The sequence below is a fragment of the Uranotaenia lowii genome, chromosome 1 (assembly GCF_029784155.1).
Source record: "Uranotaenia lowii strain MFRU-FL chromosome 1, ASM2978415v1, whole genome shotgun sequence".
NCBI classification, from domain to species: Eukaryota; Metazoa; Arthropoda; class Insecta; order Diptera; family Culicidae; genus Uranotaenia; species Uranotaenia lowii.
Genome location: NC_073691.1, coordinates 74,021,305 through 74,038,820, shown reverse-complemented (window position 1 = coordinate 74,038,820; position 17,516 = coordinate 74,021,305). Strand labels below are relative to the sequence as shown.

General features: G+C 33.1%; 1 protein-coding gene across 10 annotated transcripts in view; it reads right to left on the bottom strand.

The window, feature by feature from the left end:
* LOC129739173 (disintegrin and metalloproteinase domain-containing protein unc-71) overlaps positions 1-17,516 on the bottom strand; it is a 1,315,240-nt gene that overhangs the window by 1,026,332 nt on the left and 271,392 nt on the right. The window lies entirely within an intron of this gene.

Sequence of the window (17,516 nt, the reverse complement as noted above, 5' to 3'; positions counted from 1 at the left end):
ATTTTTGGATATAACATAAAGTCAGTTAAGCTGCAACAATCTACCGCCCCTTCTTTCATTTTGGAAAATATTTTTAAATTGTGACCACCACTTTCAGCATAAACGAAAATCGTTTCTAGGTTGTCATAATAAATTATTAGACCTGAAATTTTCGAAATTGGGTTACTGGTAAGGTCGAGAGCACCATTTTTATTCATTATGGGACTGTTAATCGACCATATTTGAAACCTTTTTCGAATTTACTAGCATAACAGTCCCATACAAGATATATTTTTCTCACCAAGCTACATTCTAAGACTTAAATTTGATCATTTTTGAACTTCTAAATGCAATCGTCAGAAAAAGAAACATACTTTTGCAAAAAAAAAAAAATATCATGAATTCCACATTGTAAGTTGAATCTTTAGACGGTTTTTGATTGCATCCGATAGTTTTACGCTCAGGAAGTCATTCCTAAGAAAGTCAGACCTGCCTTCGAAAACTAGTGTGCATCATTCGACATCAAGTGAGTTAAAAAAATGTTTAAATGATTCAAAGCAATAAACCAAAGGCTATTTCGCCGAAAGAAACATTGAAAAGTAACCTAACCCGTGGTATATCACATATGGGACTGTTATTCAGGTATATTTCATATAGGACAGCCACGAATTGATATTTTTTTTCGAAATTTCTAGAACAAAACCTCTTTTTTTAGTCTTTTATGTTGAAGCCTTATGTTGACCTAAAATGACGAAAATTCATATGGGACTGTTATGCGAGTAGGGGCAGTCTGAAAAGGACTAAAAAAGTAGTGTTTTTTACCAGCTTTGATAAGTTCTTTTGTTTCCATGTTGTTAGAAGTGCTTGCTATCTCCATATGTGAGTGCAGTTGTTCAACCATTGTTTGTTTTCGATGCAAAAAAAGAGATTTATTGTCATTATTTCTTTCATAACTCTTCAAGGTGTTAATGGCCCACTTTGGTGTCTTCAGATGAAAGTTGCATCATGAATCGAGCTATACAATGGTATTTTTTGCAAAATATTCGGTGGTGCAGACGGTACTTTTAGACGCCATTTAAAGTGTATTTACAACTTTTCATGTTGAAGGTCATTATTTAATTTTTTTCAGCTATTCTATTTGGAAAGCTGATAAAATTTCAATGCATTTTGATGTGCTATTTTATAATTTTCGTTGAGAAACAACAGAGTTATGTAGCTTTGAAAAATGGTTATTTTTTATTTACAAAAAAATCTAACCGAAGCTAACTCAAAAAATAAAAATGTTAGAAATCTGAAAAAATACATGTGTTTTTAAGTCGCAAAAATGAACCAAATTTTCAATTTTGGGGAAAATCTGAGGACCCCCGGCGCAAACCCGTCAGATAATAAAAAAAATCCCCAAATGCCAAATCCTGAACCCAGTCGTCTGCTTGAAAATGTTCAACGGGTTCATCTGTCATTTCCAAAAATAATATTATTGCCTCTCGTAGCAAAATCTTTTTAATATTTTGTGGCAGGAAAGCCAGCGTACTTCTGTGTAGTAGGGAACACAATCGAATTCATGTCCAATTCCTTCCAAAAATGTCGAAAATTGGCGATGATTCAAGCCACGAGAACGGATAAAATTTATAGTAGGTATCTGAAACTGGTTTTAGTACATTTTGGAACTTTAATTTCTTTGCGCATAATGCCTCTTGGTGAATAATACATTGAAAATGAGCGATTTTGAAATTGTTGCGGTCTCCCTTATTTTCGCCAGCAGTTTTACACCATTAGTTGTATTAAAATCTTGATTCAGTGCTTATTTCAGATTTTTATAATTTTATCTTCATACTTTTTTGAACGGACAAACACAACTTTCCAAACAGTATATATATATTGAAAATCGCACAACAAAGAAACTTTGAAGTCTGCTTTCTCGAAAGTAGCTTTTGTGCACTTATACCCCTTTGGCTCTGAGGGCCTCATATGATGTGATAGCAATTGTTTGCAAAAAACTGAACTTCATTCATTGACGTCAGGTATCAAATTTAAAATCGAGCTCTGAATCCGAATAGAAGTAAAAAAAAAATCTGCGAAGAGCAGTTTATTGGTCAGATTATAGAAGAAGATAATTTTATCAACAGTAGCTGAAGATATTCTTTAAAAAGCACAATAATTTTTTTTCATTTTACAGTATTTCAAAAACTGCTCTAATCAGATTTTTTGGATTTATTTTTTTTTAATTCAGTGACTAATATGGTATTAAAAATGACTCTCAATTTACGAATAAAAAATATTGTTAACGAGTGTTATTAAAAATGTATGCTGTTTATACTCACGTGTTCGGATAGGTTTGAGACAATAATAAGACTCCAGCGGTGGGATATGTTTTTGTTCAATTCCGGTGCAACCAACACACTTACCACAAAATTAACTGAACGTTGGACAAGTGGTCACTGAAATAAAATTATTCAGAGCTACAAATTTAATCACGGAAAATTTTTGATTATTTAGGATGTGCTTTTTTACAATGAATAATGTTGATATTCATGCTTACGTTTACCTTCAATTTAAAAAATATCACAATATGTCTGTTGTTCCTTCGGTAAAACAAAAATAATAGAATCAAAATACTTGGAAGATATTTATGTTGTTTACGCTATGAATGTTTACTCACAATCTTACACGGAAGCGGGAATCGCCTCAAACTGTGGTTCAGAGCAACAATGTTACGGGTTTTTTTTAGAGGAAATTTGAACATCGAAAAACATTTGCATTCAGTTGAAAACGTTACATTCAACTTTAGTTTTTTGCAGTAATACTTCACATTAAAATCAGTGGTGTTTTTTGTGACAATTTAAGACGGGGCTACGCGGGCCGCATTGACCAAGGCCGCGGGCCGCATGCGGCCCACAAACCCCCAGTTTGACATGCCTGTTGTAGAGTGTTTAAATATTCAGCATGATTTATTTACATTAAAAATCTATCTATTACCTAAGTATGATCAGGATAATCTTGAAGTTAAGAGGTTTGAGGTTAATGAGGTATTTTTCTATTATTATTTTTTTTTTTTTGAAATTCAGAATTTTGTGTGTTTGGAGACATCTGGTGTTCCAGCCAAAAAACAAAAATTGGTTCAAAAAAGACGTTGGCATTTTTTTACTAGCTTCTGAGGCTAGCTTGTATGTCTGTTCTCTGTTTATATAATGAGAAATTTCCAAACATGATATCCAACAAACCTGATGTGTAAAAAAATAAAAAATAAACGTTTAGTACAATACACGCATAGTTTGATACCTCAACCGGTAGCAAACAGAGACCACAAAAAGTTTTTTTTCCAATTATTCAACGATATCAAAGCCATAAATCACGAACGCCAGCTTAAACTAACCAAAATGGAAATCATTCCTACTGAATTCATTATTATCATCTTAAAGACCAAGGCCAAACCGTGTAAGGAGTATTGATTTCTGGAAACCCTTCTGTGTTCCGAAACTATGTCACCTGAATCCGTGTCTCTCCGTCAAAGCTCACGTCTGTCATCAAAAGCGCTCATCATAAGTGGAATAAGATTTTCCCCCCAGAAGCGGCCATTCATCGTCGTCCTTTCCTCGCTGTTTTTTCGCCTGAATTCTGAGCGCACACGTTCGTTAGTATTCCTATACTGCCACAATATGGTGAAAATGTTTCGTGTAGGTTTGTATATTTTTCCCTGTGGAAAAACAACTTTTAACAAACGGAGACCAAGAAGACGAGGACGTCGTCCTCCAAAATATGAAAGACCGGGAAAGACACAGCAAATGCAAACGACGGACGCGGCCTTCAAACACCTACACACGTGGTATCAACATCAGGAGCAGAATCATACAAACCCACTCCAAAGTAGGTGAACAACTAGTGGTGAGTGTTCCACAACCGGGGGTGATGAAAGATGCACTTACCTAAAAAGAAAAAAGAGAGAGAAAACACGAAACGAATTAGATTGATTATCCGAGTAATGAAGCGCAGAGTCGAGTCGAGTCGACGACGAAGAACGGTCGCTTGTGCCGGAACAGGAAATATCATTGAAATTTTCAAAGGAACAGGAAGCTCTGTAGGCAAAAAGAAAGGAAAAAAAACACACAGAAAGTCGAGCACTCATATTCTGCACAAACACATATGATACCAATTAAACACGTGCTCTAGATTTGCCGAGTGTTTTGTTTTGTAGCTTCTTTTTTGCTGATGTTGCCTACAAGCCGTCGAAATCGTTCCTTGTTGCTCCAGCAAAAGTTGGGGGTGGATGAGCGGGGAGCAGGAAAAAATACAACCCCAACCAACCGGCAATGTGTCGGTATTGTTGGCGATGAGAAATTTTCCATGTGTCTTTTTTTCTGTGCCAGGGAAACCGAAAAAAAGAAGGGGGGAAGCAAAAGATATGGTTTATTGTTGCTTTTTCTCCAGATTTTCCACCCCTCGGAGCAATCGGGGGATTTAGTGGTGTTCCAGATTTTTATTATTCCAATCTGGCAAACGGGATGGTAATAAAGTGGTGGAATTCTGTTTGAAATCTTTAATCAACATATGGTTGGTACCGAAAATCGACAGTGTGTTTATCTAAGCAAGTATAAATTTCAAAACGGATTATGCATTAAATATTGGCTCTGGTGGGCTATATTTTTGGAACCATTTTTTTTTATACCACATGGTAGTGATAAATACACGAAAAATAGCCGATTTTCGCTGGCCATTTCTACTGTTTTTTTTTGTGTTTTACTAAAAATTTTTCAGTGAGGCCAAAGCTCGGCAACCTGCGGCTCTTTGGATATAAAGTTGCGGCTCTTTAGCTCACTGCGCAAATATTATATAGGGGAGGATGGGAATACTTGATCCCTTTTTCTTATTTTGATCATATCTTTTTGGAAATTTTTTTCAGATCGCTGTCTTTTGCATTTTCTGGTAGCGTGTAATTTCAAGTTTATATGCTGTAAAAGTTAGATCAATATATGTACCCGTAGATGATCTAGATGCGTTTTCGTGGGACTGAAAAAAAATTGTGAAATTTTGAAAGTTAAAGGACACTTGATCCTAAATTAAAAGAGACTAGATCAATTAATCAGGGTGTTCCATTGACTTTTTTGACCATTAAAGTTTTCATTTCGCAGTTTATAAGAGTCAGACAAAAAAAATATTTAAAAGTTGGTCTACTACTCTATATTTAATGCATACTTAAGGGCGCAATCTTTAAATATTCATATAAATTAAGGTTGCCAGATTGCCCGGATATTTCAAAAAAAAAAAATAGAAGAATCCGGTCCGGCCCGGTTGCCCAGATATCATTGATGAAGCCCGGTTTGCCCAGATACATACTTTGTCTGGATATTGCTCGGAATTTCGGTCGACAATTTTGAAATCAAATGTCCAGTCCAAGTACGTATAAAAATTCTGGCAACCTTAAATAAATGCTTTTTTCTAGTTCTTTTTATCATGGAATTGATGTATAAACAAAATTTATTGGATAAATATTAACGATATCGTGCTTAGCAATGATCAACATCCATTCAGAAGAAAATGATATCTTTTTGGACACGAGGGATCAAGTGAACTCCTAACATACATTTTGGAAAAAAAAATTTTCAAAAAATTGAGAGTTTACTATTGCTTTGAGAATATGGCAGTAAGAAATTCATATTATACTCTAACGATTGATATATTGTAATAAATACATTTATTACAATTTTTTCGTGTGGGAAGCATGTTAAAATTTAAAAAAAAGATCTTTGAGTCACATTTTACTAGATTTTTCAAACGAAGTGCAATAACTCAAAAACTACTCACTCACTATCAATTTTTTTCTCTCAATGCAAATTGATCAGTTGGAATTTTCAAATTCGCATTGAAATTAATCAACCTATTCGATAAATATTTGCAGCTACACACTACCAAAAAAATCTGTAAAATTACATCATATATGATGTAAAGAAAAAGAAGCATCACATATGACGGAATTTTCAGTGCGAGTTAAATATTACACGCATGTAAAATTTGGCGGACGTGTAATATGAAAAAGATGTAAACTTCACCAGACGTGTAAAATTTCAAAGACGTGTAAAATTGAAGTCGCTCTGAAAATTCCGTCAAATGGAATGCTCCTTTTTATTTTCATTATGCAATTTTACAAATTTATTTCGTTTTGCCCATGATTAAAACAAGATAAATTCTCTGTAAAATTTATTAAAATTGGTTGATTATAATTTTGTACCGAATATCGATCCACTAAGCCACACATGGCAAAAATATCAACAAACAAATTTGTATGCTAAAATAATGATATAAATAACTGCGTGACCATGAAGAACGCTAACTAACTAAGAACACTCGTAAGTCACCGGGTCCTTGCAGATCCGGATTCCTTGGCCGTAGCATCCAACGTACATCTGCTACTGAGACGAATCTTTCGCCGGTCATCTGTCCTTGTTGCGGTTGTTGTGGTTCGCGTTGTTTCTGCAAAGACAAAAAAAAAAAACAAATTCATATGGTTTTTCTTTACCATTGTGTATTTTATAACTTACCGGTCGTTGCATTGGAGAATTTCTTGCACCAGGTCATTCCATGACGCCTCTTCACTGGCTGCAGGATTGAGCTGACAATCGCTGAATTTTTGTTTTCCAATTCGTCTAGATTTGTTTGTATTTATTAGTACGGTGATGATCCGTCGTCGAGATCGATCGCATTCGCATTTGGCGTGGATGTGTTAATCACTCATCGATTATAGTTCATTAGCGGGTCCGTATTTTAGATGGGCTGAAATGTGTTAAAATTTTAAATTTAATAAATGTTCAAAAAATATATTCTCAAAAATTACCACTGTTTGGACCGAATCACGAAACGGCTCTTTTGCTTTTCCATCGGGGCGGCAAATTGTTCCCGATTTGCGCGTTCGGTTTCTTGTTGTTCTAACGCTGGACTGCCTAGGATTCGTTATGCCTTTAAGCCTTCTTTTAACCATCTTATATCGACCTGATTTAAAAACGGAACAAAGTATTCACAAATAACAATATACGTAAAAAATTAACCAAAAACAGTTCCTTACTCACTTTTTTAATTGTTGCTGCTTTCCGTTCGTCTTGTTTACTATTTTCCTTCTCGGCTTCAGACAGAAAACATTCCGAAATGCGGGCAAAACGAAAATACTGTTACGTCAGAATTTTTAGATGTGTCTTCGCACCATTTTTGGACGACGATTTCCGAGGAACAAACCTTATCTACCGGGCTCACTGAGCCCATCGTTACATCTTCCGCACTACTGGCACTACTGGTGTGGGCTTTTCGGATGCTCGTCAGAAGGACCGATTTTGTCAAAGTGCATCCTTATGACCAAACCTCCGACGAAAGTCACTGTCTAAATGTACAATTTTCACTTAAACTGAAATAAATTATTCTGGATTCGAGCAAAGCTAGACTGTGGCCGACTTGAAGTTTTTTGCGAGCGAACGAAAAACTAGTGGAAACCCAAACAAGCAAATTCCGCGCCATCATAACAACACGATAAACATACTGAACAAAACCGGATTGTTAAATGATCCGCAGTTTTCGTCTTTGCCACTGCACACAAATTTGAGGGAAAGGGGTTTTTTTTATCAAATTGATTGAACTCCGATGAGTACATTATTAATACGGTCGTTTTGCTCTTTGAAACACATCGAATTTTCTCACTTTGAGAGCGCTCAGATATTTATGTTAGGTTTGAATATAATATTAAATACCGTGGGATATTACAAAATTTTATTTTCAGTGATTACACTTCAACATTTGTTTGTTAAGAATTTTGTGTGACCAAAAAAAAAATGTAAAATTACATCACATATACTGTAACGAAAAAGAAGCATCGCATATGATGGAATTTTCAGAGCAAGTTAATCATTACACGTCTGTAAGCTTCAACGGACGTGTGAAATTTGACAGACATGTAATATATTTAAGACGTGTAATATTTAATTCGCGCTGAAAATTCCGTCATATGTGATGCTTCTTTTTATTTACATCATATGTGATGGAAATTTACATCAAATAATCACGTTCCGTGTCAAGTAATATTCATGTCATTAGAATTCAATGCTTTTAAGGACTCAACTTTTTTTCAATCTGTAAATTCACATTAAGAAATCGTGTTCGACGTCATGTAATATTAAAGATTTCCTATTTCAGTGTTGTTAAGGATTCAGATTTTTTTGCTGTGTATGACGCGTAAAAACATAAAAATATTGGAAAAATCACCTCAATACTAATTGTTTGGATTTAAAACGATCGTTTTCGTGTATCTGAATAAAGATACCTCATAAGCATTCCAGATTACCCGATTGACAGGATATCGAAGATAAAGGCCCGGTTTTTTCAGGTTTTATTCAATTTTTTACGAATTTCCTAATTTTCAACTTGTTTTAGCGAAATTAATTCGCATGCGTTTGTATGATATTATTTGAACGCCGCTGATGTGCCTTGGTAAAAATCATTTTTTGTGTGTTTATTTTTCAGTTTTCCACTTCCTTTCTTTTATTTTTCATTGAAGGTCAATATCCACCAGCTTTGTTTACAGAAGGAATAATTACATTTGTTCCTAAAAAAGGAGATCCATTTGATATTCACAATAAAAGACCAATAAGTATGTTGAACACAGATTATAAAATTTTGACAAAAATGTTGTGGCATCGGTTGAGACCTTTACTGACAGACCTTATAGAACAAGGACAATCAGCTTGTATTGAATCAAGATCTTGTATAGAAAATTAATTTGATTTAATTGATGTATTTATGAAAGCTAATGACAACAAGAAATTTAAATGTGATATTCTTACAATTGTCAACGATGCAATGTTTTCTTCGTGTCGGAGTTGGATTTCTGAAAATCAGCATGGATTTTTTCCCAAAAGATCAGTAACCTCAAATCTGGCAGTTTTCACATCATTCTGTTTATCCAATATCGATGGCGGCAAGCAAATTGATGCCATATATACTGACATTACTGCCGCGTTTGATTCAGTGAATCACGAAATTTTGCTTAAGAAGCTACAACATTTAGGATTTTCCGAAAGACTGTGTGTATGGATCAGGAGCTACCTAACAAACCGTCGTTTAGCTGTCAGAATTGGCTCTGCTGAATCAATCGACTTCATTCCAACTTCAGGGGTACCACAAGGCAGTAATTTGGGCCCATTACTGTTCACGCTGTTCTGCAATGATATTAACATGCTTCTTGTTGGATGTGGAGTACTCCTGTATGCGGATGATCTGAAAATATTTCTGACCATAAACAGCCTAACTGATTGCCACGAATTACAACAATACCTCGATACAGTAGTGAACTGGTGTGCAGTCAACCTTCTAGTTTTGAGTGTTGCTAAGTGTTGTATCATAACATTTGGACGCAGGAAACAACCTTTCGTGCACGATTATAATATTCTGGGCGAACAATTGCATCGTGTAGACCAAATTAAAGATCTTCGTGTTATTCTAGACAGTCATATGACTTTCAAGCACCACTTCTCTGCAACTATCGAGAAAGCTAACCGGATGCTGGGATTTATCTAACGTTTGAGCAAAGAATTCACTGATCCTGTCTATACTGCTGTTTGGTTCGTTCAACATTAGAATCTGCAAGCCTAGTGTGGTGGCCATTTGAAGCTGTGTGGATTGCGCGTTTCGAAGCAATTCAAAGAAGATTCGTACGATATGCTCTTCGGGAATTGCCTTGGGAGAACCCTCTTAACCTGCCACCGTATGCTCAACGTTGTGCCCTACTGGGACTTCACACACTCTCGGATCGTCATGCCATGGCTAGGATTGGTCGATCTTGGATCGATCCTTGGAAGATCGATCTTTTCAACTCCGATTTTCGATTTTTTGGATCGATTCTTCGGCTAGGAAAAAATCGATTAGATCGGTTTATTTTCGATTCGATCTTTCGATCTTTTTTTTCTTATTTAGGGAAAAAAGCATAATGGCCACCTGAAGGAAGCAGCTTATTTAACCATAGAAAACAGCTATAATATGTGAGTTATATCATATTTCGTGTTCAGACACTAAAAAAGTCAATTTCTCAATTTGAAAAAAGAAGATATAAAGCGTTTTCTGCCGTGGAATCTAGCAGAGAATATAATTTGATAAAGTCAACTGATTTATAGAGCAATAGCTTGACTAGTTTACATCTGACGATTTACTTATTTATAAGGTGTCGGAGAGATAATAAAGAAAACTAAGTTTTTTTCAATAAGCATTCGTGATTAGTTGGAAAATTATTTTAGAAATTTTTAATTCATTTCAACACAATTTTGAAAATTATTTCCAAACCTTGTGAATTGGGCTCAGGAAGATGTTTGTGGTTGATTAAGATTTTAAAAAAATGCTAGAATCCGCTAATCTAAAAAAAACAGCGATTTAAAAAAAAAATCTTCCGCATATTTTGTTCGATGCCTCTCATATACAATAAAATCTTGAAATGATTTCTTCTAAGCTCTAAATATTTATTGTCAGTACATTATTTAAAATATCAAATATCCGAAATATTTGGATTTTGATAAGTGTTGTTTTAAAACACTAGTTCCAGTTTACCATTCATAAAAGTGCTTGATTTTTTTTTCTTTCCATATGTAGAAAGGTTACACAAATTTGAAATTTTGTGTCTTTTTTGCGTATTTTTAATAAATAGCAGTTCCCTCTTGTTAAAAATGGAAAAGATCGATTAATCGGAGATCGATCATAAGCTCCGATTTTTTAGATGGATCGATCCCAGAACCGTTCATCTGGATCGATCTTGGAGATCGATCTTTTCCCGAAGATCGAACAATCCTAGCATCGGCCAGTCACTGTTCGTGGCGAAGGTTTTACGAAATGAAATCGATTGTTCATGGCTGCTTTCTCGATGTAATATCTATGCCCCTGAAAGAGCTCTGCGAAATCGTGACTGGCTTTCACTAGAATCAAGAAGCACTCGGTATGGCAGTAACGACCTTTTACGTTCCGCAAAAATAAGCTTTCTACGTTTTTATACGCTTTTTGACTTCAATGTATGTAGAACAACCTTTAAACGACGGATTGAATCTTATTTAAGTGACAAATTGAGAAATAATAATTAGAAACATCATCGTTCGTGCAATGTAACTTTTATGTAACCTTAAATTAAGTATATCATTAAGACAACTATGTCAGATGGTTTATAAAACAATAAAACAATAAAACAATAAAACAATTGATCTAGAAAAAGCATTTGATCGCGTGGATCATGATTTTCTTTGGATTATTTTAGATAAGTTTGAATTTCCTACATTGTTCATTAACTTTTTGAAAAAACTTTACTTGAATGCAACATCAAAAGTTTTAGTTAACGGTTTGTTAACTACTTCTTTCCGAATTTGCAGCTCAGTAAGACAAGGCTGTCCATTAAGTATGGCATTATTCACTCTGCATGTTGAACCACTGATAAGAATGATTTATCAAAATGTAGATGGCATCTTTATGAGCAATAAATTTATTAAAGTTGTTGCTTATGCAGATGACATAAATATTTTGATAAGAAATGACCATGAATTTGATACAATACTAGAATTGATAAGTTATTATAGCATTTATTCAAAACTCAAAATGAATCTTTCCAAATCAAGTTTTCTGAGGCTCAATAACTGTTCTATTGGACCACAGCAAATCAAGGAAGGAGAAAGCGTTAAAATTTTGGGAATGTTTTTCTGTCCTAATATTAAAACCACTGTAAATAAAAATTATGATACTCTTATTAAAAACATTAAATTTACATTAACCCTTCATTCCAAGAGACATCTCAATCTTTTTCAAAAAGTTTTAATATTAAACAGTTATATTTTATCAAAACTTTGGTATATTGCACAAGTACTTCCCATGGAAAATAAACATATTGGCATTCTGAGGCAACTTACAAGTAAATTTATGAGGAAAGGGTGTTTTTACTTTGTTTCTCATAGGGAATTATTTCTTCCAGTTTACAAAGGAGGAATGGCTCTTTTTGATATTAAATCAAAATCTTAAGCTTTATTTGTTAAAAATATTTTATATAATCGAGTAGGACAGTTAACACCAAATGAATTTATTATGAAGAAAATAAACAAAAATCATTTTACTAGAAATATGAGGGAATGGCTAGCATTGGCAAATGAATTCAGAACTATGACAAATTTCAACACAAGTAAACTTATTTATGATCATTTAATTACTCGGTTAAATATAGAAATTAAAATAGCAAAAGAATTACCCAACCTTGATTGGGAAACTATTTTTGAAAACTGTAATAAAAACTTCCTTAGTTCAAGTCAAAAGTCGTCCTTTTTTACCCTTTTACGTGATATAATTCAACTAATGAAAAGTTTTTCAGGCACAATGTTAGAGGTATAATTGCATCCAAGTGTTATTTATGCAATAATAATGACACTACCTTACATAGAATAAAAGACTGTGTAGCATCAAAAACAATTTGGACATGGCTCAACAAAGAAATAAAAACAAAATTTAAGATAAATGTTAACGATGCAGAGGATTTATTCCAATATACAATAAAAAAAAGGATTATAAGTTTAAAGCAGGATTATGGTTAACACTAGAATGTATTTCGTATATATTGGAAGACGGAAAAGCTATTGATATAAATGGAATGAAAGAAAGAATACGCTCAGCAAGATGGAATAATAAATATTTATTCCAGATTCATTTTCAAAATTAAGTAAATATGTTATGAAAATAGAATAGGGAGTGATCAAGCGAAATAAGTGAAATAGTAATTAAGACAACGCATAAGTTAATCTAGAAATGTAAGCTTTAAATGTACCTATCTGTATATAAAATTCAATAAAAACCAATAAATAAAAAAAAAGGCTGAATTTCTGTAATCAAAAACTGAATTGACCTTTACACCCTGAAGCAGTTTTTGCAATTAAATTGTATGTGTTTGAAAACAAAAGTAAACCTTTGAGTCTTTGAACACACTTAAAATTTCAAGTGTGATTCCTGTAGCCAATATTTTCCAAAAGCATACAAATTTAGAACGAAGTTTTAGTAACGCATATATTTTACTAATTTTTGTTTCGAAACTTTAAGCAACCTTGAACTGATATTGTCAGTTTAATTTAACTGTCTCTTCATAATTTGTCACGATTTTTCAATGAAGGCTACAAAATCAACTTATAACAGATTTAAGCTGGTCAAATGACAGATTTTTATTTTCCTGTAAGCTAAGCTTTAGTAAGCATGGATGAATATTCTACAATGTATAGAATTCCATTCTTCAATTAACTGAACGCACAATGCTGAAAAATCACATGTGACATAAAATGAAATTTTTGAATTTTTAGAAATGCATAGAATTCTGAAGACACGTTCGATTAATGTCATGAATTTTGAAAATTCTACCAGTCGTCAGGAGAATAATTTTTGAAGGTTAAAAATTTCGGCTACATAAATTTCAGTTGAATTTAACTGAATTTTGGGAAAGGAAAAGCCAAATGTCATGAAAAAGATTGATAATTTCAAGGAAATTTATTTCCCTTTACTTTGTCATTTTATAAGCTCTTTTTTGTCGAAGAAATTATAAATATATATTTTGTGTTCAGCGTCAATGTGTTCAAATCTTGCATTTTAACATCATGCATAGTATTTATTTAAGCTTGATATGGATTTTAAATTTTTTAGACTCGATATTCGCCATCGAATATTGATAAAACATCAAACCATCTTAGAAGAGTTGATGACCCAGAAGAGAATCCATGTAGTTATTTGTAATCAGAAACAGATTTAAAAGAAATGTCCAAGAGAGAAAAAAAACTCTAATGTTATTTTCGTAAGATGATTTATGATTCATTTATTTTTTAAATTAAAAGTAAAAACAAAAAAATCCCTAATGTGGCTCTTTCAAACTCTGAAATTTTGTAAATTTGAAGTTTTTGGCTCTTCCGACACAAAAGGTTGCCGAACACTGGGTTGGACTAAGTGGAGCGTGATCTGGCGAATGCGAAATGTCCGATAAATTGAAGAACGGTTGCCATGGACTGAGTGATTTTTTTTTCAAACGAACACAAACGCATACAGGATCTCAATGAAACTGGATGTTTCCTCGATAAGATTCCTTTTTACTCTAACTCTAAGCATTCATATTTCGAGGATATGATGGCTAGCATCTTACAAATGCTAAAACCACCAACCCACAGAAAATGTATGCCGTGACTGGGATTTTATCTCATGCCCGCTGACTTGAGGACTTGAAGGCTATCCTCTACACCGCGGGCTGCGGCAACAAATTTTAGGAATTATGATCATCAAGTTATATCGTGAGACGGCAAAACTATGTAAATAAAATAACAGTAATTACACTCCTCTATGCAAGAATATCATCTCAATGTGTGTTGCTAGCCTTAAAATATAATGATAAGAGCTATTATAAAATTGATTCCTCAGTTCTGATAACTCAAAGTTGAATATTAGTCATCCTACAGTAAAATGTTTATTAATACCGGCGAGCAATGAGACAAATAACAATAATTTTAATATTTTGCTGCTAATTTTATTATCAACACTCTGAATACCGAATAAGAAAATCAATAAAAATAACATTTTTGGAGCTCCCAACTAGAGTTACCAAATCCCACAACGGCAAAAAAAGTACATTGCAATCATTTTTCCAAAACAGTAAGGAGAAACGTCAAAAACCGGGATTTTAAATTATTTGAATACCAACAATTTGTTATACATGACAACTTTAAATTTTCTTTCGAAATATTTTTATACTACAGAAAAGTGAAACATCAGAAGCTGAATTTTCCTCGTTGGATTATTTGCAGGGAGAGTATTGTTCAATAATTTGTTACTCAAAAAATATAAAATGCTCCTTTTTAAAAATGGTTTGTGAGGACGGATATATTGACTTAAAACATTATTTTTGATTCTTGCGCATTTAATTTTGCGTGTTGATTAGGACTGTTTGGGATCATTGCAGACTTAGGCGCTATTGCGCTCACTGTCTACTAAATCTAGAAGATGCCTTTATAAAAACTAGATATTTAAGTAAGTTTTCAAAATTAATTTCATAATTGAAAAATGAACTTTTAAGTTCAAAGTCTCTCTAATCAAACAATCAATCAATCATATTTTTAATAAAATTTAGAACACAAACTTGTTAAACTAGAAGAAATAAGTCCGTTCTTCTGTAAAAATTTCGCTCTACAAAAAAATACATTTCGTGGAATTTCACAGAAATAATAGTTCGCCCATTTTTTTTATCTAAAAGAAAACATATACTCTTAAAAGAGTACGTATGGTAACCCTACCCCTAACATCTTATCACGGACAGGTAAATGAATTTTGAAAACAAAAGTTGATTACTGCCCGGAATATATTTTTACACCAATAGTGTTAGTATTAGATGGAGAAACCAATAAAAAGTGAAGAATATGTTATCATTGAGCCAATCCGTCATACTGGGTAAAGTTTTTAACGCCATCGAAAAATGTTAAAATTTGTATAGATATTTATTGCTCAATTTATTAAATTTTATCTGAAAATAAAAAAAAACTTTAAAAAAACTAGCTAAAGTTGATTGACGCTTGAAACAGCAACCTAGCCTTTACAAAATGGTTTGTATCGAGACGCTCCTAAATGGCAACTTACTATTTTGGCTGCATAGCAATAGTGACTTGTACTGAAATGGATTCATTTGATTTGTATATGAGTTTCTATAATTTTGAGAAGTTCTCAATCTTAACACATAGCGAACCAAATATGAGAAACCCCGTGATACACTTGAGGCATAACTCAATTGTTATGAAATTAATAATGAAGCCATATCGGACAAAATTAAACACAGCATTTTTTCCAACTCAAGCATACTTAATTATAAAAATTTTATCAAGTGGTTTTTGACACATAGAGTTCCGAATTTAGGTATTTCCTGACCAAGATTTCGTAGCAGTCTTTAATGTGTTAAAACAAAACTTTTTTGACTTTAACATTACAACAAATATAATGGAAATAAGAGCTTTGTCCAAGCAAGTGTTAAATATTGACATTCGAAGGCAAGTATGATATGATTCCTTTTTTTTGTTTCCATCAAACCTTCTAGAACAAATCAGTGGTACTTTTTTTATCCAACGATGTAGTTGGCGCAAAAGCTTTGAAAACCTTCAACTTCCTTGATGTTTAAAATCAAAGAAGTTGATTCGGAAAGCAGGTATTCTACCAACTGAGCTATGCCTATCACGACTTTTTCTAAAAAAAATTAAATTTCCTACTTTTTTCGGCAGTGTTCCGCGTTTTTTTTTTTTTTTCACAAAATGTACCGCTTTTTTAAACCATCTGATAAGCTAAATTGAATAAATTTACTATCGATCATCTGAACTTCATTTTTGTGTATGATCAATAGTATCGTTTGTATGAGTGAATTTATTAAAAACAAAATGATTTAAAAAGGCATTTTTTAAAGAGAAAATTTAGTTTTATCGACAGTTTAAGACTCGATGGTAGCATTTTGAAAAGTCACATGCCAAATTCCTGTACGATCTGACCATGGGGAGGGGTTGCTTGAGACTCTTGCGTGAATGGGATGTTAAGTTATTTTACTCGGGCGGAGGAAAAAAATACTAGTTTTTCATTATTCACACTGACTGGTTACTTTCAATGAATGATTTTCTAATTTTTTTTAAAGATTGAGACAAATATTTCACCCCAACACTGCAACACGATTGTATTTGAAACAAAAAAGTTATTGCGATTCAAAGATTGTATTATGGACGCAAATTGTCATTTAACAACCAAAAGTACATTTTAATCATTGCGTTTTAGGGTATAATTGACGGCCAAAACACAATCTTAACTTTTTTTTTATTTTAAGTTGAATCGTGTTGCAGTCTTTGGGTGGAATATTTGACTCATTTTAAGCTTTTGGAAATTTGTCATAAAAAGCAATCTGTCAACGATGAACAGAAATAAAAAATGAAAAACCAGTATTTTTCCACTCTCTCGGGTAAAATAGATTTAAATCTTATTCATGAGAGAGAGTGAGACTCAAGAAATTTCTCCCCGTGGTCAGATATTCCTGAAACTTAATATGCGACCTTCTGGTTAACTAATTATCAATTGCATGGAGCGAGTGTGAATTATCATGTATAATTCTTCCTGAACTAAGATAAGTATACTGTGGTTTGTTAAATTATTCAAAAAAAATAACCATAACTTCATCAATTTTCAATCGATTTTGATAGAAAAAAACACTTGAAATCTTTGATTTGATTTGATATTTAAGGTTCATAGAGAATTATATTTTTAAAATACCACCATCGAGTCTAAAACTGTCGATAAAACAAAATTTTCTCTAGGAATGCAATTCAAAACTGTTGATCATTAGCAGCTATGCAGTTGAGAAGATCAAAAGCAAATTTATTTACCTTTAATAGGCAAAAAAAAATTCAAGCTATTTTATACAATCCGAGATATTTGAATTTACGTTACAAGTATTTTTTTATGTTTTCAAAATTTTATATTTGGGGCCTAACTAAAAAAAAGTTCTACTG